The sequence below is a fragment of the Ornithodoros turicata genome, chromosome 2, assembly GCF_037126465.1.
Source record: "Ornithodoros turicata isolate Travis chromosome 2, ASM3712646v1, whole genome shotgun sequence".
Taxonomy (NCBI): domain Eukaryota; kingdom Metazoa; phylum Arthropoda; class Arachnida; order Ixodida; family Argasidae; genus Ornithodoros; species Ornithodoros turicata.
This window is the reverse complement of record NC_088202.1, coordinates 60,399,572-60,419,308: the sequence shown is the minus strand read 5'-3', so window position 1 is coordinate 60,419,308 and position 19,737 is coordinate 60,399,572. Positions and strand designations below refer to the sequence as shown.

At 48.7% G+C, this 19,737-nt stretch overlaps 28 non-coding genes across 28 annotated transcripts; all 28 read left to right on the top strand.

Annotated features, from left to right (window-relative positions):
* The first annotated feature begins 603 nt into the window (after positions 1 to 603).
* On the top strand, positions 604 to 676 carry Trnaf-gaa (transfer RNA phenylalanine (anticodon GAA)). The gene has a single exon. It is a non-coding gene; the product is annotated as a tRNA-Phe (tRNA).
* Positions 677 to 881: 205 nt separating this feature from the next.
* On the top strand, positions 882 to 954 carry Trnaf-gaa (transfer RNA phenylalanine (anticodon GAA)). Its single transcript has one exon. It is a non-coding gene; the product is annotated as a tRNA-Phe (tRNA).
* A 205-nt stretch (positions 955 to 1,159) lies between these two features.
* On the top strand, positions 1,160 to 1,232 carry Trnaf-gaa (transfer RNA phenylalanine (anticodon GAA)). The gene has a single exon. It is a non-coding gene; the product is annotated as a tRNA-Phe (tRNA).
* A 205-nt stretch (positions 1,233 to 1,437) lies between these two features.
* Positions 1,438 to 1,510, top strand: Trnaf-gaa (transfer RNA phenylalanine (anticodon GAA)). The gene has a single exon. It is a non-coding gene; the product is annotated as a tRNA-Phe (tRNA).
* Positions 1,511 to 1,715: 205 nt separating this feature from the next.
* Positions 1,716 to 1,788, top strand: Trnaf-gaa (transfer RNA phenylalanine (anticodon GAA)). Its single transcript has one exon. It is a non-coding gene; the product is annotated as a tRNA-Phe (tRNA).
* Positions 1,789 to 1,993: 205 nt separating this feature from the next.
* Trnaf-gaa (transfer RNA phenylalanine (anticodon GAA)) lies at positions 1,994 to 2,066 on the top strand. Its single transcript has one exon. It is a non-coding gene; the product is annotated as a tRNA-Phe (tRNA).
* Positions 2,067 to 2,271: 205 nt separating this feature from the next.
* On the top strand, positions 2,272 to 2,344 carry Trnaf-gaa (transfer RNA phenylalanine (anticodon GAA)). Its single transcript has one exon. It is a non-coding gene; the product is annotated as a tRNA-Phe (tRNA).
* Positions 2,345 to 2,549: 205 nt separating this feature from the next.
* Positions 2,550 to 2,622, top strand: Trnaf-gaa (transfer RNA phenylalanine (anticodon GAA)). The gene has a single exon. It is a non-coding gene; the product is annotated as a tRNA-Phe (tRNA).
* Positions 2,623 to 2,827: 205 nt separating this feature from the next.
* Positions 2,828 to 2,900, top strand: Trnaf-gaa (transfer RNA phenylalanine (anticodon GAA)). The gene has a single exon. It is a non-coding gene; the product is annotated as a tRNA-Phe (tRNA).
* A 205-nt stretch (positions 2,901 to 3,105) lies between these two features.
* Trnaf-gaa (transfer RNA phenylalanine (anticodon GAA)) lies at positions 3,106 to 3,178 on the top strand. Its single transcript has one exon. It is a non-coding gene; the product is annotated as a tRNA-Phe (tRNA).
* Positions 3,179 to 3,383: 205 nt separating this feature from the next.
* Positions 3,384 to 3,456, top strand: Trnaf-gaa (transfer RNA phenylalanine (anticodon GAA)). Its single transcript has one exon. It is a non-coding gene; the product is annotated as a tRNA-Phe (tRNA).
* A 205-nt stretch (positions 3,457 to 3,661) lies between these two features.
* Trnaf-gaa (transfer RNA phenylalanine (anticodon GAA)) lies at positions 3,662 to 3,734 on the top strand. The gene has a single exon. It is a non-coding gene; the product is annotated as a tRNA-Phe (tRNA).
* A 205-nt stretch (positions 3,735 to 3,939) lies between these two features.
* Trnaf-gaa (transfer RNA phenylalanine (anticodon GAA)) lies at positions 3,940 to 4,012 on the top strand. Its single transcript has one exon. It is a non-coding gene; the product is annotated as a tRNA-Phe (tRNA).
* Positions 4,013 to 4,217: 205 nt separating this feature from the next.
* Positions 4,218 to 4,290, top strand: Trnaf-gaa (transfer RNA phenylalanine (anticodon GAA)). Its single transcript has one exon. It is a non-coding gene; the product is annotated as a tRNA-Phe (tRNA).
* A 205-nt stretch (positions 4,291 to 4,495) lies between these two features.
* Trnaf-gaa (transfer RNA phenylalanine (anticodon GAA)) lies at positions 4,496 to 4,568 on the top strand. Its single transcript has one exon. It is a non-coding gene; the product is annotated as a tRNA-Phe (tRNA).
* Positions 4,569 to 4,773: 205 nt separating this feature from the next.
* On the top strand, positions 4,774 to 4,846 carry Trnaf-gaa (transfer RNA phenylalanine (anticodon GAA)). The gene has a single exon. It is a non-coding gene; the product is annotated as a tRNA-Phe (tRNA).
* A 205-nt stretch (positions 4,847 to 5,051) lies between these two features.
* Trnaf-gaa (transfer RNA phenylalanine (anticodon GAA)) lies at positions 5,052 to 5,124 on the top strand. The gene has a single exon. It is a non-coding gene; the product is annotated as a tRNA-Phe (tRNA).
* Positions 5,125 to 5,329: 205 nt separating this feature from the next.
* Positions 5,330 to 5,402, top strand: Trnaf-gaa (transfer RNA phenylalanine (anticodon GAA)). Its single transcript has one exon. It is a non-coding gene; the product is annotated as a tRNA-Phe (tRNA).
* A 205-nt stretch (positions 5,403 to 5,607) lies between these two features.
* Positions 5,608 to 5,680, top strand: Trnaf-gaa (transfer RNA phenylalanine (anticodon GAA)). Its single transcript has one exon. It is a non-coding gene; the product is annotated as a tRNA-Phe (tRNA).
* Positions 5,681 to 5,885: 205 nt separating this feature from the next.
* Trnaf-gaa (transfer RNA phenylalanine (anticodon GAA)) lies at positions 5,886 to 5,958 on the top strand. Its single transcript has one exon. It is a non-coding gene; the product is annotated as a tRNA-Phe (tRNA).
* Positions 5,959 to 10,117: 4,159 nt separating this feature from the next.
* Trnaf-gaa (transfer RNA phenylalanine (anticodon GAA)) lies at positions 10,118 to 10,190 on the top strand. Its single transcript has one exon. It is a non-coding gene; the product is annotated as a tRNA-Phe (tRNA).
* Positions 10,191 to 10,395: 205 nt separating this feature from the next.
* Positions 10,396 to 10,468, top strand: Trnaf-gaa (transfer RNA phenylalanine (anticodon GAA)). Its single transcript has one exon. It is a non-coding gene; the product is annotated as a tRNA-Phe (tRNA).
* Positions 10,469 to 10,673: 205 nt separating this feature from the next.
* Trnaf-gaa (transfer RNA phenylalanine (anticodon GAA)) lies at positions 10,674 to 10,746 on the top strand. The gene has a single exon. It is a non-coding gene; the product is annotated as a tRNA-Phe (tRNA).
* A 205-nt stretch (positions 10,747 to 10,951) lies between these two features.
* On the top strand, positions 10,952 to 11,024 carry Trnaf-gaa (transfer RNA phenylalanine (anticodon GAA)). The gene has a single exon. It is a non-coding gene; the product is annotated as a tRNA-Phe (tRNA).
* A 205-nt stretch (positions 11,025 to 11,229) lies between these two features.
* Trnaf-gaa (transfer RNA phenylalanine (anticodon GAA)) lies at positions 11,230 to 11,302 on the top strand. The gene has a single exon. It is a non-coding gene; the product is annotated as a tRNA-Phe (tRNA).
* A 476-nt stretch (positions 11,303 to 11,778) lies between these two features.
* Positions 11,779 to 11,851, top strand: Trnaf-gaa (transfer RNA phenylalanine (anticodon GAA)). Its single transcript has one exon. It is a non-coding gene; the product is annotated as a tRNA-Phe (tRNA).
* A 198-nt stretch (positions 11,852 to 12,049) lies between these two features.
* On the top strand, positions 12,050 to 12,122 carry Trnaf-gaa (transfer RNA phenylalanine (anticodon GAA)). The gene has a single exon. It is a non-coding gene; the product is annotated as a tRNA-Phe (tRNA).
* Positions 12,123 to 12,327: 205 nt separating this feature from the next.
* Positions 12,328 to 12,400, top strand: Trnaf-gaa (transfer RNA phenylalanine (anticodon GAA)). Its single transcript has one exon. It is a non-coding gene; the product is annotated as a tRNA-Phe (tRNA).
* Positions 12,401 to 19,737: the final 7,337 nt, after the last annotated feature.

Below are 19,737 nucleotides of genomic sequence, written 5' to 3'. Positions count from 1 at the left end.
GGCTACAAGCTCCTTGGAAAGCAAGAACAGCACGCGTTCAATGCGATGTTCGCCGGAAGTCATCCGTGGAATACCTCAAACATACGCTCATGTGGACGATATCCCTAATTGGGACAAATAACTTGCGAGACGAGGAAAAATGGACTGAGCTAGCCCCTACGATACAGCGACTTGAACCAAGGACATTCGGGTGCAAAATAAAACTGTAAGGCCGACAGTGGAACAGACAGGACGGAATGTGGGCAAGCATATACGAGGAGGCGATTTTAGTGATGTAGTACAAAAGGGATGTACGAAATAGTGGTTTTACAGAAACGAAAAAAAAAAGAAATAGCTCTGTTGGGAGAGCGTTAGACTGAAGATCTAAAGGTCCCTGGTTCGATACCGGGTTTCGGCATTGCCTGTGATTGTGTTTTGTCCCCAGATGTTGCATAGAAGAAAACGACGTTGGTGCAAGAGCCTCGCGATCCTCGTGCGAACCTCCTACTTATGCGTGCTTCCGGGTGAACGCATGGCACATAGGACCGATAAAATCAACGACTGGTGCGTGCGATAACAGTTGTTGTTCCTAGTGATAATGTCGAGGAAAATCCAAAACAACGCGCCGAAATAGCTCAGTTGGGAGAGCGTTAGACTGAAGATCTAAAGGTCCCTGGTTCGATCCCGGGTTCCGGCATTGCATGTGATTGTGTTTTGTCCCCAGATGTTGCATAGAAGAAAACGACGTTGGTGCAAGGGCCTCGCGATCCTCGTGCGAACCTCCTACTTATGCGTGCTTCCGGGTGAACGCATGGCACATAGGACCGATAAAATCAACGACTGGTGCGTGCGATAACAGTTGCTTTTCCTAGTGATAATGTCGAGGAAAATCCAAACAAGCAGCCGAAATAGCTCAGTTGGGAGAGCGTTAGACTGAAGATCTAAAGGTCCCTGGTTCGATCCCGGGTTTCGGCATAGCCTGTGATTGTGTTTTGTCCCCAGATGTTGCATAGAAGAAAACGACGTTGGTGCAAGGGCCTCGCGATCCTCGTGCGAACCTCCTACTTATGCGTGCTTCCGGGTGAACGCATGGCACATAGGACCGATAAAATCAACGACTGGTGCGTGCGATAACAGTTGCTTTTCCTAGTGATAATGTCGAGGAAAATCTAAACAACGAGCCGAAATAGCTCAGTTGGGAGAGCGTTAGACTGAAGATCTAAAGGTCCCTGGTTCGATCCCGGGTTTCGGCATTGGCTGTGATTGTGTTTTGTCCCCAGATGTTGCATAGAAGAAAACGACGTTGGTGCAAGGGCCTCGCGATCCTCGTGCGAACCTCCTACTTATGCGTGCTTCCGGGTGAACGCATGGCACATAGGACCGATAAAATCAACAACTGGCGCGTGCGATAACAGTTGCTTTTCCTAGTGATAATGTCGAGGAAAATCCAAACAAGCAGCCGAAATAGCTCAGTTGGGAGAGCGTTAGACTGAAGATCTAAAGGTCCCTGGTTCGATCCCGGGTTCCGGCATTGCCTGTGATTGTGTTTTGTCCCCAGATGTTGCATAGAAGAAAACGACGTTGGTGCAAGGGCCTCGCGATCCTCGTGCGAACCTCCTACTTATGCGTGCTTCCGGGTGAACGCATGGCACATAGGACCGATAAAATCAACGACTGGTGCGTGCGATAACAGTTGCTTTTCCTAGTGATAATGTCGAGGAAAATCCAAACAAGCAGCCGAAATAGCTCAGTTGGGAGAGCGTTAGACTGAAGATCTAAAGGTCCCTGGTTCGATCCCGGGTTTCGGCATAGCCTGTGATTGTGTTTTGTCCCCAGATGTTGCATAGAAGAAAACGACGTTGGTGCAAGGGCCTCGCGATCCTCGTGCGAACCTCCTACTTATGCGTGCTTCCGGGTGAACGCATGGCACATAGGAGCGATAAAATCAACGACTGGTGCGTGCGATAACAGTTGCTTTTCCTAGTGATAATGTCGAGGAAAATCCAAACAAGCAGCCGAAATAGCTCAGTTGGGAGAGCGTTAGACTGAAGATCTAAAGGTCCCTGGTTCGATCCCGGGTTTCGGCATAGCCTGTGATTGTGTTTTGTCCCCAGATGTTGCATAGAAGAAAACGACGTTGGTGCAAGGGCCTCGCGATCCTCGTGCGAACCTCCTACTTATGCGTGCTTCCGGGTGAACGCATGGCACATAGGACCGATAAAATCAACGACTGGTGCGTGCGATAACAGTTGCTTTTCCTAGTGATAATGTCGAGGAAAATCTAAACAACGAGCCGAAATAGCTCAGTTGGGAGAGCGTTAGACTGAAGATCTAAAGGTCCCTGGTTCGATCCCGGGTTTCGGCATTGGCTGTGATTGTGTTTTGTCCCCAGATGTTGCATAGAAGAAAACGACGTTGGTGCAAGGGCCTCGCGATCCTCGTGCGAACCTCCTACTTATGCGTGCTTCCGGGTGAACGCATGGCACATAGGACCGATAAAATCAACAACTGGCGCGTGCGATAACAGTTGCTTTTCCTAGTGATAATGTCGAGGAAAATCCAAACAAGCAGCCGAAATAGCTCAGTTGGGAGAGCGTTAGACTGAAGATCTAAAGGTCCCTGGTTCGATCCCGGGTTCCGGCATTGCCTGTGATTGTGTTTTGTCCCCAGATGTTGCATAGAAGAAAACGACGTTGGTGCAAGGGCCTCGCGATCCTCGTGCGAACCTCCTACTTATGCGTGCTTCCGGGTGAACGCATGGCACATAGGACCGATAAAATCAACGACTGCTGCGTGCGATAACAGTTGCTTTTCCTAGTGATAATGTCGAGGAAAATCCAAACAAGCAGCCGAAATAGCTCAGTTGGGAGAGCGTTAGACTGAAGATCTAAAGGTCCCTGGTTCGATCCCGGGTTTCGGCATAGCCTGTGATTGTGTTTTGTCCCCAGATGTTGCATAGAAGAAAACGACGTTGGTGCAAGGGCCTCGCGATCCTCGTGCGAACCTCCTACTTATGCGTGCTTCCGGGTGAACGCATGGCACATAGGAGCGATAAAATCAACGACTGGTGCGTGCGATAACAGTTGCTTTTCCTAGTGATAATGTCGAGGAAAATCTAAACAACGAGCCGAAATAGCTCAGTTGGGAGAGCGTTAGACTGAAGATCTAAAGGTCCCTGGTTCGATCCCGGGTTTCGGCATTGGCTGTGATTGTGTTTTGTCCCCAGATGTTGCATAGAAGAAAACGACGTTGGTGCAAGGGCCTCGCGATCCTCGTGCGAACCTCCTACTTATGCGTGCTTCCGGGTGAACGCATGGCACATAGGACCGATAAAATCAACGACTGGTGCGTGCGATAACAGTTGCTTTTCCTAGTGATAATGTCGAGGAAAATCCAAACAAGCAGCCGAAATAGCTCAGTTGGGAGAGCGTTAGACTGAAGATCTAAAGGTCCCTGGTTCGATCCCGGGTTTCGGCATAGCCTGTGGTTGTGTTTTGTCCCCAGATGTTGCATAGAAGAAAACGACGTTGGTGCAAGGGCCTCGCGATCCTCGTGCGAACCTCCTACTTATGCGTGCTTCCGGGTGAACGCATGGCACATAGGAGCGATAAAATCAACGACTGGTGCGTGCGATAACAGTTGCTTTTCCTAGTGATAATGTCGAGGAAAATCCAAACAAGCAGCCGAAATAGCTCAGTTGGGAGAGCGTTAGACTGAAGATCTAAAGGTCCCTGGTTCGATCCCGGGTTTCGGCATAGCCTGTGATTGTGTTTTGTCCCCAGATGTTGCATAGAAGAAAACGACGTTGGTGCAAGGGCCTCGCGATCCTCGTGCGAACCTCCTACTTATGCGTGCTTCCGGGTGAACGCATGGCACATAGGACCGATAAAATCAACGACTGGTGCGTGCGATAACAGTTGCTTTTCCTAGTGATAATGTCGAGGAAAATCTAAACAACGAGCCGAAATAGCTCAGTTGGGAGAGCGTTACACTGAAGATCTAAAGGTCCCTGGTTCGATCCCGGGTTTCGGCATTGGCTGTGATTGTGTTTTGTCCCCAGATGTTGCATAGAAGAAAACGACGTTGGTGCAAGGGCCTCGCGATCCTCGTGCGAACCTCCTACTTATGCGTGCTTCCGGGTGAACGCATGGCACATAGGACCGATAAAATCAACAACTGGCGCGTGCGATAACAGTTGCTTTTCCTAGTGATAATGTCGAGGAAAATCCAAACAAGCAGCCGAAATAGCTCAGTTGGGAGAGCGTTAGACTGAAGATCTAAAGGTCCCTGGTTCGATCCCGGGTTCCGGCATTGCCTGTGATTGTGTTTTGTCCCCAGATGTTGCATAGAAGAAAACGACGTTGGTGCAAGGGCCTCGCGATCCTCGTGCGAACCTCCTACTTATGCGTGCTTCTGGGTGAACGCATGGCACATAGGACCGATAAAATCAACGACTGGTGCGTGCGACAACAGTTGCTTTCCCTAGTGATAATGTCGAGGAAAATCCAAACAAGCAGCCGAAATAGCTCAGTTGGGAGAGCGTTAGACTGAAGATCTAAAGGTCCCTGGTTCGATCCCGGGTTTCGGCATAGCCTGTGATTGTGTTTTGTCCCCAGATGTTGCATAGAAGAAAACGACGTTGGTGCAAGGGCCTCGCGATCCTCGTGCGAACCTCCTACTTATGCGTGCTTCCGGGTGAACGCATGGCACATAGGAGCGATAAAATCAACGACTGGTGCGTGCGATAACAGTTGCTTTTCCTAGTGATAATGTCGAGGAAAATCTAAACAACGAGCCGAAATAGCTCAGTTGGGAGAGCGTTAGACTGAAGATTTAAAGGTCCCTGGTTCGATCCCGGGTTTCGGCATTGGCTGTGATTGTGTTTTGTCCCCAGATGTTGCATAGAAGAAAACGACGTTGGTGCAAGGGCCTCGCGATCCTCGTGCGAACCTCCTACTTATGCGTGCTTCCGGGTGAACGCATGGCACATAGGACCGATAAAATCAACAACTGGCGCGTGCGATAACAGTTGCTTTTCCTAGTGATAATGTCGAGGAAAATCCAAACAACGAGCCGAAATAGCTCAGTTGAGAGAGCGTTAGACTGAAGATCTAAAGGTCCCTGGTTCGATCCCGGGTTTCGGCATTGGCTGTGATTGTGTTTTGTCCCCAGATGTTGCATAGAAGAAAACGACGTTGGTGCAAGGGCCTCGCGATCCTCGTGCGAACCTCCTACTTATGCGTGCTTCCCGGTGAACGCATGGCACATAGGACAGATAAAATCAACAACTGGTGCGTGCGACAACAGTTGCTTTTCCTAGTGATAATGTCGAGGAAAACCCTAACAAGGAGCCGAAATAGCTCTGTTGGGAGAGTGTTAGACTGAAGATCTGAATGCCCCTGGTTCGATCCCGGGTTTCGGCATTGACTGTGAATGTATTTTGTCCCAAAATGTTACATAGAAGAAAACGACGTTGGTGCAAGGGCCTCGCGATCCTCGTGCGAACCTCCTACTTATGCGTGCTTCCCGGTGAACGCATGGCACATAGGACCGATAAAATCAACAACTGGTGCGTGCGACAACAGTCGCTTTTCCTAGTGATAATGTCGAGGAAAACCGTAACAAGGAGCCGAAATATCTCTGTTGGGAGAGTGTTAGACGGAAGATCTGAAGGCCCCTGGTTCGATCCCGGGTTTCGGCATTGACTGTGAATGTATTTTGTCCCAAAATGTTACATAGAAGAAAACGACGTTGGTGCAAGGGCCTCGCGATCCTCGTGCGAACCTCCTACTTATGCGTGCTTCCCGGTGAACGCATGGCACATAGGACAGATAAAATCAACAACTGGTGCGTGCGACAACAGTCGCTTTTCCTAGTGATAATGTCGAGGAAAACCGTAACAAGGAGCCGAAATATCTCTGTTGGGAGAGTGTTAGACGGAAGATCTGAAGGCCCCTGGTTCGATCCCGGGTTTCGGCATTGACTGTGAATGTATTTTGTCCCAAAATGTTACATAGAAGAAAACGACGTTGGTGCAAGGGCCTCGCGATCCTCGTGCGAACCTCCTACTTATGCGTGCTTCCCGGTGAACGCATGGCACATAGGACCGATAAAATCAACAACTGGTGCGTGCGACAACAGTTGCTTTTCATAGTGATAATGTCGAGGAAAATCCGAACAACGAGCCGAAATAGCTCTGTTGGGGCCATCTCAAACTTAAGGAAATCGAGGTACACACCTGCCCCGCTAATAACTCCAGAAGAACGAAGGCAACGACTTCAGCTTCTCAAAGGCCAAAAGTAAGCATCTTATTTAAGGCCATACACCATGAAAGCCAAGTTAAAGATAGCAACGTTGAACGTAAACAGTCTGATACGGAAAGAAAGGAAAGCCTGGCTGAAGACTGCAATTCTTGAAAACAGCCTCGACATAATTTGCATACAAGAAACGAAGATATCGTCGAAGGAGCAGGAGGTCGAGTTCGTAGAATATTTTAAACAGCAATTCATCGTGTTGCATGCATCGGCTGTAAATGGAAGCGCAGGGACAGGGATCATGATCAAAAAGAGAAGCGGTGTCACCGTCATCGATTATGAATTGGAGCAGAACGGGCGTGTGGTGTGTGTGGACTGCGTCTGGAATGAAGAGATCATACGCGTGATAAGCATCTATGCCCCGAATGAAGATAACGAACGAAAACTTTTCTTCGAAACCAGCGTGTCTTATTTTCTAGACACAAGAAGTAAACTGATAATAGCCGGAGACTTCAACTGTGTCTGCCGACCTCAAGATTGCACCTACAAAAATCTGAAGAAGCAGAACAGCGTGAAAGAGCTAAAAAGGTTGCTGCAGGAACATGACCTTCAAGATGTAGCAATTGGAAATGAAGATGCCGCGGCAAAATTTACGCACTGGCAAGGCAGCTCACATGCCAGGCTGGACCGTATCTACCTCTCCGGTGAAATTAATCTGCGCACAACCATGTACAGAGTCGTACCAATGGCTTTCACAGATCACGGATTAGTAATCGCTGATCTTAAATGGGACAACAAGGGCAATCGGCACCGCAACTTACCCTGGAAGCTAAACGAAAAAATTCTCGAAGATGAAAAGTTCAAGAAGGAGATAAGGGACCTGATTAACAGTATGAAGGGGGATGGAGTGAACGCCGCTTCCTGGGAAATTCAAGGAGCAAGTGCGGCTGAAGGCCATTGAGCGCTCAGAAGCAAGAGCTTTTGAAAGCAGAAGCGAAATGAAAACATTATATGGAAGCCTGATGACGATATTAAAGGAAAGGAGGCATGTCCTGGAAGATTTACAGCAGATATTAAAGAAATAAAGAAGCGCATACTGGAGCGGATGCGGGAGCGCTACGTCGGAGCACAGATACGAAGCCGTGTGGAAGTCATTCAACGCGATGAAGCACCAAGTAAAGTATTTCACGCACGTGAACGGGAAAGAATTATGGAGAATGAGATAAAAAGCTTAAAGACAGAAGGTGGACTATTGAAGGGCAATGAGGCGGTGGAGGTAGCACTGTACAACCACTACAAAGACCTGTTTGAGAAGCAGGATAACGCACCAGGATTGAATGCAGAACTCTTCAGGCACATGCCAAAGCTCACCGATGCTGACAGAGAAAAAGTGGACGGGGGAATAACGCAAAGTGAGATCAGCCGTGTGATCAAAAAGCTACCAAGAAACAAAGCTCCGGGTCCTGACGGCCTAGGCTCAGCGTTCTACAAGGTTTTCCCGGAAGATCTAACGCCGATCCTCGAAACAGTCTTCGAGGACATTAAATGCCGGCAGTTGATGCCACCGTCCATGCGGAAGAGCCGTACTGTGCTAATACCGAAAAAGTCGACTCCGGACGGCGGCTTCTCAGCGTCAGATCTGCGCCCTATAAGCTTACTGTGCACAGATTATAAAATCCTGACTAGGGTGCTCGCTCGACGACTTGACAGTCTGCTCGACAAGATCATCGGTGGACATCAGAGCTACGGAGTCAAGGGTCGAACAATCGCTGTCAACCTCCATATCATGAGAACGGCATGCGAAATAGCAAGAGTGACGGGTTGCCCGTTGGCTGCCTTCCAAGTAGACTTAAGTCAGGCATTCGACCGAGTGTGCCACGAGTTTTTGTTCCACCTCTTACAGTGGATCGGCGTAGGAGGAAACCTGGAGCAGTGGATTCGAATCTGCTACACAGAGATCTCAGCACAGCTGATTGTAAACGGGAACATAGGGCGAAGGTTCGCCGCCAAGAGTTCCGTTCGGCAAGGTTGTCCAATGTCACCGGCCTTGTTTTCACTTTACCTCGAGCCACTCTGACGCCTGATAATGAACAACAAAGAAATCAGCGGACTCAATCTAGCCCAACAGGAGATCAAGATCCTGGCGTACGCAGACGACGTGGCTATCATCTGCATGGATGAAGAACATGTGAAGTCTGCGCTGCAAACGTTGCTATCCTTCTGTGAAGCACCAGGAGCTAAAATCAACACTGCGAAGTCGAAAGTCTCCCTGCTGGGAGAATGGCAAAGCAAGCCCACAAACATGATGGGTATCGAGTGCTCGCCGGAGCTGGGAAAGTACCTGGGAGTGAACATGGACACGACAAATGAGGATTCTGGACCATGGCCAGCAAAGCTCAACGAGCTACACGGGAAATTGCAGTCTTACAATGGAAGAGAGTTATCCCTGCTACACCGAAGCCATATATGCAACACAGTCCTTTATCCTACTGTGCTGAACACGGCCCAGGTTGTTCATGTCGATACGAAGACTGTGCAGCGCTACCACAGAATCTGCGCCACATATCTATGGAAATCTACTTTCGAGCGCATGCGTAGGACGAATCTGTTTCTGCCCCTGCAGGCTGGAGGACTTAATTTGGTGAACTTGGAGATAAAACTGAAAGTTCAGCGCTTTATATACTTCCGCGATCAGCGCGCACCGGAGCTGCGAGCTGGGCTATAAAAGCTGGGCACGCGGAACCTGATAAAGTGGATTGCAACCACCGAAGCTTCTATAGGAGTAGCAGGCAGTCTGACGTTCTACAAGGACATCGAGCACAGCATAGACTTCTTCCTGGAGAAATTCTCGTGGGAATACCTTGCAACGGTTAAAAAGAAGACGCTCTATTGGGACACTGTTACCAGTTCCTTCCCGCCACCTCTCTACAGGTAGAAGTATACAGCGCTCAGTCAGCAAGATGTGCTAAAGAGGGTCCGGAAATTGCCTGTTCCCACCGGAACCAAGGATTTTTATATCCGGTTTCACATTGAAGTGCTCCCAGCAAACCAGTGGCTTAGAGACAAAGGCTTCTTCGTGCCTCAGAACGCAAGATGCGATGTATGTGGCCAAGAGGAGACCATTCGCCACATAGTTTATGAATGCAGGAACGCCATACTTTTTTGGAGCGACTTGAGGGCAACTCTGCGTGTGAATGAAGTTTTTACGTACCAAAGCCTGAAGTTCCTTGTCTTTGCAGACACCAACTACATTGAAACGCTAAGTGTGATAGCAATGGCAGGGCTACAAGCTCCTTGGAAAGCAAGAACAGCACGCGTTCAATGCGATGTTCGCCGGAAGTCATCCGTGGAATACCTCAAACATACGCTCATGTGGACGATATCCCTAATTGGGACAAATAACTTGCGAGACGAGGAAAAATGGACTGAGCTAGCCCCTACGATACAGCGACTTGAACCAAGGACATTCGGGTGCAAAATAAAACTGTAAGGCCGACAGTGGAACAGACAGGACGGAATGTGGGCAAGCATATACGAGGAGGCGATTTTAGTGATGTAGTACAAAAGGGATGTACGAAATAGTGGTTTTACAGGAACGAAAAAAAAAAAGAAATAGCTCTGTTGGGAGAGCGTTAGACTGAAGATCTAAAGGTCCCTGGTTCGATACCGGGTTTCGGCATTGCCTGTGATTGTGTTTTGTCCCCAGATGTTGCATAGAAGAAAACGACGTTGGTGCAAGAGCCTCGCGATCCTCGTGCGAACCTCCTACTTATGCGTGCTTCCGGGTGAACGCATGGCACATAGGACCGATAAAATCAACGACTGGTGCGTGCGATAACAGTTGCTTTTCCTAGTGATAATGTCGAGGAAAATCCAAACAAGCAGCCGAAATAGCTCAGTTGGGAGAGCGTTAGACTGAAGATCTAAAGGTCCCTGGTTCGATCCCGGGTTCCGGCATTGCCTGTGATTGTGTTTTGTCCCCAGATGTTGCATAGAAGAAAACGACGTTGGTGCAAGGGCCTCGCGATCCTCGTGCGAACCTCCTACTTATGCGTGCTTCCGGGTGAACGCATGGCACATAGGACCGATAAAATCAACGACTGGTGCGTGCGATAACAGTTGCTTTTCCTAGTGATAATGTCGAGGAAAATCCAAACAAGCAGCCGAAATAGCTCAGTTGGGAGAGCGTTAGACTGAAGATCTAAAGGTCCCTGGTTCGATCCCGGGTTTCGGCATAGCCTGTGATTGTGTTTTGTCCCCAGATGTTGCATAGAAGAAAACGACGTTGGTGCAAGGGCCTCGCGATCCTCGTGCGAACCTCCTACTTATGCGTGCTTCCGGGTGAACGCATGGCACATAGGACCGATAAAATCAACGACTGGTGCGTGCGATAACAGTTGCTTTTCCTAGTGATAATGTCGAGGAAAATCTAAACAACGAGCCGAAATAGCTCAGTTGGGAGAGCGTTAGACTGAAGATCTAAAGGTCCCTGGTTCGATCCCGGGTTTCGGCATTGGCTGTGATTGTGTTTTGTCCCCAGATGTTGCATAGAAGAAAACGACGTTGGTGCAAGGGCCTCGCGATCCTCGTGCGAACCTCCTACTTATGCGTGCTTCCGGGTGAACGCATGGCACATAGGACCGATAAAATCAACAACTGGCGCGTGCGATAACAGTTGCTTTTCCTAGTGATAATGTCGAGGAAAATCCAAACAAGCAGCCGAAATAGCTCAGTTGGGAGAGCGTTAGACTGAAGATCTAAAGGTCCCTGGTTCGATCCCGGGTTCCGGCATTGCCTGTGATTGTGTTTTGTCCCCAGATGTTGCATAGAAGAAAACGACGTTGGTGCAAGGGCCTCGCGATCCTCGTGCGAACCTCCTACTTATGCGTGCTTCCGGGTGAACGCATGGCACATAGGACCGATAAAATCAACGACTGGTGCGTGCGATAACAGTTGCTTTTCCTAGTGATAATGTCGAGGAAAATCCAAACAAGCAGCCGAAATAGCTCAGTTGGGAGAGCGTTAGACTGAAGATCTAAAGGTCCCTGGTTCGATCCCGGGTTTCGGCATAGCCTGTGATTGTGTTTTGTCCCCAGATGTTGCATAGAAGAAAACGACGTTGGTGCAAGGGCCTCGCGATCCTCGTGCGAACCTCCTACTTATGCGTGCTTCCGGGTGAACGCATGCCACATAGGAGCGATAAAATCAACAACTGGTGCGTGCGATAACAGTTGCTTTTCCTAGTGATAATGTCGAGGAAAATCCGAACAACGAGCCGAAATAGCTCAGTTGGGAGAGTGATAGACTGAAGATCTAAAGGTCCCTGGTTCGGTTTCGGCATTGGCTGTGATTGTGTTTTGTCCCCAGATGTTGCATAGAAGAAAACGACGTTGGTGCAAGGGCCTCGCGATCCTCGTGCGAACCTCCTACTTATGCGTGCTTCCGGGTGAACGCATGTCACATAGGACCGATAAAATCAACAACTGGTGCGTGCGATAACAGTTGCTTTTCCTAGTGATAATGTCGAGGAAGATCTAAACAACGAGCCGAAATAGCTCAGTTGGGAGAGCGTTAGACTGAAGATCTAAAGGTCCCTGGTTCGATCCCGGGTTTCGGCATTGGCTGTCATTGTGTTTTGTCCCCAGATGTTGCATAGAAGAAAACGACGTTGGTGCAAGGGCCTCGCGATCCTCGTGCGAACCTCCTACTTATGCGTGCTTCCGGGTGAACACATAGGACCGATAAAATCAACAACTGGCGCGTGCGATAACAGTTGCTTTTCCTAGTGATAATGTCGAGGAAAATCCAAACAACGAGCCGAAATAGCTCAGTTGGGAGAGCGTTAGACTGAAGATCTAAAGGTCCCTGGTTCGATCCCGGGTTTCAGCATTGGCTGTGATTGTGTTTTGTCCCCAGATGTTGCATAGAAGAAAACGACGTTGGTGCAAGGGCCTCGCGATCCTCGTGCGAACCTCCTACTTATGCGTGCTTCCGGGTGAACGCATGGCACATAGGACCGATAAAATCAACAACTGGTGCGTGCGATAACAGTTGCTTTTCCTAGTGATAATGTCGAGGAAAATCCGAACAACGAGCCGAAATAGCTCAGTTGGGAGAGCGTTAGACTGAAGATCTACGGGTCCCTGATTCGATCCCGGGTTTCGGCATTGGCTGTGATAGTGTTTTGTCCCCAGATGTTGCATAGAAGAAAATGACGTTGGTGCAAGGGCCTCGCGATCCTCGTGCGAACCTCCTACTTATGCGTGCTTCAGGGTGAACGCATGGCACATAGGACCGATAAAATCAACAACTGGTGCGTGCGATAACAGTTGTCTTTCCTAGTGATAATGTCGAGGAAAACCCTAACAACGAGCCGAGATAGCTCTGTTGGATGTGTAAATGTAACCGAGGATTTACTCCAGTGGGTACAGATTTGCTACACTCGCATCTCCGGACAGCTCATCATCAACGGTGTTTTAGGTCCCAGATTTGCGATCTGCAACTCAGTGCGACAGCGATGCCCTATATCGCCTACGCTTTTCTCGTTGTACGTGGAACCTCTTTGTCGGGCGATACTACAGTGTCAGCAAATCGAGGGTCTAACTCTAGCAAAAGTGGAAGTCAAGGTGCTGGCATACGCCGACGACATAGCTGTCATATGTAAATCAGAAATGCAAGTGAAGGTGGCCCTCTCTATAATCCAGAACTTTTGTGATTCCTCCGGAGTCAAAATCAATCCAAAAAAGTCGAAAGGCATCTGGCTAGGTGACTGGGAACAGAAGCCGGAATTTTTCATGGACATTCCATGTTCGGAAGAAGTTGGGAAGTACTTGGGCGTCAATCTGGATTGGCAAATAGCGGAAGAAGAAAAATGGCGTCCGATGCTGAATGCTCTACAGGGTAAATTGGAACAGTACCGAGGAAGACACCTCTCTCTGCTTCACCGCAGTTTTGTGTGTAATACTGAACTCTATCCAGCGATGCTATACTCTGCTCAGTCTATCCCAGTCGACGCGGCTACGATGCAGTGCTTTCACAGAACCTGTGCAACGTTTCTATGGGGTTCAAAGTTTGAAAGGATGCGCCGGTCAAATATTTTCTTGCCCCTCCAGGCGTGTGGTCTGAACATTGTTAACTTAGAGATCAAGATCATGGTACAGCGTTTCATCTTCTTTAGGGACGAATCGAAGCCGGAACTTCGCGCTGCAGTGCAGTGCTTGGGAACGCAGAATCTGTTGCAATGGATTGTAAGCACTGCCACGGTATACCTGAGAGCAAACGCTCTTAAATTCTATAAGGAAATCAGGCACAGCATTGAGTTCTTCCTTTGAGTTCTTCCTTGAGAAGTTCTCTTGGGATTACCTGGTAAATGTGGAAAGGAGGACACTCTACTGGGACACGGTGACAAGTCTCTTCCCACCACCGCTGTACCATAGGTGGGCATTTTGGTGAAACCTCACTCGCCTTCACCCTCACGACCCTCACGGGCGCGTGCCCTCACTCGCCCTCTCCCTCACGGCTCTCAAAAGCGCAATCCTTCACTCGCCCACACCCTCACGGCCCTCAGGGCAACATGCCCTTACTCACCCTCACGGACACACGCCCTCTCTCGCCCTCACCTCACGGCCCTCAAATGTGTGCCTTTACTGGCCCGCGGCTTACTCGCGGCTAACACTGCCAATGTGTCCCACAAAGAAAATTTTTCCCCACAAGGAAAAGTGTCCCACATAGTTACAGATATGGTTCTGGCACCGCGATAGGAGCCTTTCCGGTTGTTTTAAAGGGCTGTTGTGTCGCGTCCTTCGGGTATTCGGGGCTAACGCTATCAAAGTCCCTGTGGGAAAGTGTCCCATACGGTTACAGATATCGCTCTTGCACCGCGATAGGAGCCTTTTCGGTCGTTTTAAAGGGCTGGTGTGCCACGTTCTTCGGGTGTTCGCGGTCAACACTACCGAAGTCCCTGTGGGAAAGTGTCCCATATGGTTACAGATATCGTTCTTGCACCGCAATAGGAGCCTTTCCGGTCGTTTTAAAGGAGCTAGGAAAGCACTTTAATCACTACCATTTTTTTGAACCAAGGGGTTAGTAAGCTTATTAAAATGCACCATGCGAAATAATACTATCAACAGGTGCATAAATATCCCAGAATTCGATTTTGAATATCGCGACCGTGCGCAACGGTGGCAATACCTGGAACGAGCCGTCGAGCCGCTTGCGTCATTTTGACGTCAGAAAAGTGGAGCCGCTGATTGGTTTCGAAGAACGTCGTCTGCTATTTTTCACTCGGAACCCCGCTGCAGCGGTGGAAGAGGTTTCTTTTGCTTTTTCTTTGGTTTATCAGATACAATAAACGAAGGTTGGTCTACAGACATTGTTCAAGGTTAGGCCGTGATACAGTGCCCTAGAAGAATGTAGTGGAAAGAGCGGAGCCGGTTTCAGCCCAATAGCTGAGGAAGGACGAGCGGACGGCCGCTGCTGGATCTCCTGGCGCTGCTGTCGAATTCCCGAGGAGAAACGTGTGAAGCGCTTATGACCGCTGCAGTGTTTTTGCTGTGTTCGCGTGGTTTGCGTGATGCTTTGGTGACTCAGAAAGAAGGCGATGTGTGACGCATCAAAATAGAGAACCTTCCTGTAAATTTTGCCGGTATTTGAGTGTGCTAGTCCTCGATGGAGAAGAAGAAGATGGTAGAGAGGCATTGCTTCGTGCCCTGCTGCAATGCTGGCCCGATGTTGCCGGAAAATTCCTGTCTAAATCAAAGTGTGACATGCATAGAAAGTTGTTGCTTAGTGACAAGAATGATGTACAGAACCTGCAGGCATCTCAGCTGAAAGATAAGCGGGGCAGGGATTTCCCTATGTTCACCCTTCCTGCATTTTTGCGACACCCCCTTTTCTCTCTTTCGGTCATGCGATTATGCATCTTAACGTTGAAATGCCGTTCATAATGAATCTATATTCTAATGTACTGCGTTCTAACGTAATAACATGTACAAAGAAAACGGGAAACCTGTGCAGATGTGTCACCATTGTGCCACGATACTTTACGTATCTAAGAAAAATTCCGTAAGCGGAACCTTCACCAGGCTTACCCCCCCCCCCCCCAGCAGTGAGTTTCTGGGGAAATCACTGAAGGGGGGCAAGGGGAGCCTGTTATACACACTAGACTTTATGCTTAGGTTCGTGGAAAATTCGGAAAACGTGCTTACGACCTGCTTCAGTACGCAGGAACTTCACCATGAAGGCATTATGGAAGTCAGGGGCGGATCTAGGATTTTCCCGAGGGGTGGGGTCCGCTATGGACAAGTGCCAGGTGCATTCTGGGATTGGTCTATTGAACCCCATGTTCAGGTTCGGACCCTTGGACTTCCCCCCCCCCCCCCCCCGGATCTGCGCCGGATGGTCGTCATTGCACTTCTTCGTAGAACACCGTGTTCTGAACACGATATGATGCCATTGGTTGCACTGAACATTGCAAGCAAATGAGTGCTGAAGTAATGGCATTTTATGTCACCACTAGAATTCTTTTTTTTTTCAGTCGCTGAATTGACCCAAAGCACAGAAACGTGACTGTGCAAAATATCTGAAGCTCAGTCGCTGCACATAACTTGTCTTTTTTACCTGCCAGTAAAATTTTGTTCTCACATTATGTGCATCTAATGTTGCATTTAATTGCAGTTTTATTGTGCTTTTTATATTCATACTCTGTGGACGTAATAATCTTGTGTCTTATACTTCTTGTTAGCCAACGTTATAGCTTTACATATAGCTATATGCTTTACATACCTAAAAGCATAAACTTGTTTCCCTCATTGCGCGTGCTTCCTGTTTTATGTGGCATATGCCAGTAGACTATGTCATGTAGTAAAAGTTTTTGATAAAAGTAACAAGAAATAATTGACAGAGAGACACGCACACACAAATAACAGTCCTAGGGAGTGAGATAACCCGGTATGCCAGCGCCAGTTTCTGCTCGGGGTAACTACGCCAGCGCCCCCCAGCGGCATCCGCCTCAAGAGCCTCACAGAGGGAGCCGTCGCATTTTCCACTACAATCTTCTAGGGCACTGTAGCCGTGAGATTGTAGAGGCCATCCTCATTGAACTCCCCGAGCGAAGTCAACCAAAAATCGGTCAACCTCTCCCCGCTTGACCTTGCTTTCCCTAAAGCGACCTTCCGGAGTAGGTGGATTATGAAAATAAACTTCAGGTGCCAGTTGAACGTTGTTCTGTCCGTGTCTGTTTTGTATGCTGTTCGCTATCGTGGTGACTGTTTCTTGTTGTGTTGTTGGTGGCAATACGTATAAACACAGTGCAGCACTAAGCGCTGCTTCAGTTCACGCCTCAAAATGATCGCTGCATCGCTATGACCACGAATTCCGTCCGCTATGTCATTATATCAATATACGCTATATCACTAATTCGCTATGATCACTAGTGCTCGTCACTTCGACTACCAACTTTGTTAGCCATTCAGTTAATTCCTTATTCAGCCGGAGAAGTGTTCTTGCCCATACGTTGTCAGATACAATCCAGTGAAATCTATCGCAATATGCCGTCGCCGGCACATCGTGGCATCAGGAGTTGAACATTCATTGCCTGAGTTACACACCAACATAGCCAAGCAGTGTCATAAGACCACCACAATTTATGGTCAACTTACCGATCATCGAGCTAAACGAGAATTGGCCGATGCAGACTACAAATGTGGACGACGCAGACACGCAAGTTTGAGTTCATCCGTGCTCGGTGCTATTTGTTTTGTCACCATATAGTGCATCAGTTTTATCCACCATATAGTGACCGACAACGCCGGTTAAGTTTGCGTCCGACGACATATCAGCGTGCACTGAAACAACACGTGACTAGCGTAAATTTTAGCTGACTATAAAATGCACATGTTGCGCGCAGAAAACTGCCAACGGCAAACTGTGACTAACCCAGCCATAATATTGCAAGCACACAACTAACCAACCAACATGCCGCCCTGCTAAGCCAAATGGCCGCTAAATGTGTCTTTCGTTCGCTAAGACGACTTGGACACATATAAAAAAAAAATTGAGTGGTTAAATAGGGATGTTATGTTCTTAATCGCGGCATATCATCTTACGAAGCAGCATTTCCCCTTCTCCTTGTTTCCAGAACATGAATTTCGAGAACGGGGGTTTCACGACCAGGAATATCGAGGTTCTCCCTTATTCATCCCTTGACGGGGAGAAAGCAGGAGGAAAGAAAACGGAAAGAAATAAAAGAAAACCAGTCACCACTGACCCGGATAGAAGCGCGGTCGCCGCTTTCAACTTTTATTACGTCACCAATGACGTTTTTTTTCATTGGCTTCCTCGTTTGACCCGGAGGAGGGAGTCGAGTGGGAACGCGCGCGGCGATCTTCAAGTGTCTTTTTTTCTACGAAAAACATCGCGTACAGAGAAAATTTTCGTGTTAATCATCAAGTTAAGTTACCTGCTTCCACAACGCGTTCGGAACGGAAAATTTTTGAGATGGCTTTCAGAGCTCCTTTAAAGGGCTGGTGTGCCACGTTCTTCGGGTGTTCGCGGTCAGCACTACCGAAGTCCCTGTGGGAAAGTGCCCCATATGGTTACAGATATCGCTCTTGCACCGCGATAGGAGACTTTCCGGTCGTTTTATAGGGCTGGTGTGCCACGTTCTTCGGGTGTTCGCGGTCAGCACTACCGAAGTCCCTGTGGGAAAGTGCCCCATATGGTTACAGATATCGCTCTTGCACCGCGATAGGAGACTTTCCGGTCGTTTTATAGGGCTGGTGTGCCACGTTCTTCGGGTGTTCGCGGTCAGCACTACCGAAGTCCCTGTGGGAAAGTGCCCCATATGGTTACAGATATCGCTCTTGCACCGCGATAGGAGACTTTCCGGCCGTTTTATAGGGCTGGTGTGCCACGTTCTTCGGGTGTTCGCGGTCAGCACTACCGAAGTCCCTGTGGGAAAGTGCCCCATATGGTTACAGATATCGCTCTTGCACCGCGATAGGAGACTTTCCGGTCGTTTTATAGGGCTGGTGTGCCACGTTCTTCGGGTGTTCGCGGCCAACACTACCGAAGTCCCTGTGGGAAAGTGTCCCATATGGTTACAGATATCGCTCTTGCACCGCGATAGGAGCCTTTCCGGTCGTTTTAAAGGGCCAGTGTGCCGCGTTCTTCGAGTGTTCGCGGTCAACACTATCGAAGTCCTTGTGGGAAAGTGTCTCATATGGTTACAGATATCGCTCTTGCACCGCGATAGGAGCCTTTCCGGTCGTTTTAAAGGGCCGGTGTGCCGCGTTCTTCGGGTGTTCGCGGCCAACACTACCGAAGTCCCTGTGGGAAAGTGTCGCATATGGTTACAGATATCGCTCTTGCACCGCGATAGGAGCCTTTTCAACCGCTTTAAAGGGTTCCTGGGCCACGTTTTTCGGAACTAGGGGCGAGCGCTGCATATGTCCTAGTGTAAGCCTTGAAGATTGTAGCTATGCTAAGAAGGTTGTAGCGAAGCTATGAAAGGTTGTAGTTAGTTGAACTGCGACACAAGGACGACGCCGGTGTGTCTGCGCATAGCGATGCTGTGAGAAACGTTCTGATGTTATCGCTTGTTTGAGGCACCTCGGGGCTATAAATGACATAAAGTAAAAAGGATTAGTGCGGTGAGTGTAATATAATTTTGCCGCGTATACGGGTGGTAACACGGCGTCCTTGTGATTTCGGGTGTTTCTTGTGGCCAGTAACGTATTGCGCCAGTGTCGTGCACCTTCAATGCTATTTCAAACGTGGTCGTGAACGATGAGCCGTCCGAAGAAGAGCTGCGCAGAGGGCGAACTTGTTAAGGACCCTACGCATGCTGTACCTGGGGGTTTAAAGAAACACTTATCCATCAAAACCATATCATGAAACCATATCATCAAGTAACCAGTCAGCTCAAGACGCTTCGCTGTGTTCCCAGCGCGACATAGACGAAATTTCTAAAAATGTGCACACCAGCCCATGTGAACCCCGCTGGTAGTTGGGTCATTGGAACCATATCATCAAGTAATCAGTCAGTTTAGAACGCTTCGCTGTGTTCCCAGCGCGACATAGACGAAATTTCTAAAAATGTGCACACCAGCCCTTTAAAGGGACCGAAAAGTGAATATAAACCTATCGAAACTTTATGTTCAGTGAAAAGCTTGAACCTTCTAAAGTTCAAATGTCAAAGAACTCCGCTGAAATCGCTGTAGTTTTTTTTAAATCGAATTTTCGATGATTGCATGTCTAGGTACCTAGTAGGAAACCGGCAGTCTCTCAACAATGGCATCACACCGCGCCATCTGTCGAGGACGCATGTAATACGCGCGCTTCCACTCTTCAATCCGGTGAAAATGAAAGTGGCTGTGAGCGTCTGCAACCACTTTCTACGTCGAAAATGTCGAGTCTCCCGAACCTGAGTGCGCTAGAACTCCGCATTCTAGAACTATCGCGCGCACAGAACTTCTGTTCGTACGATAGCATGCCGGAAAGTGTG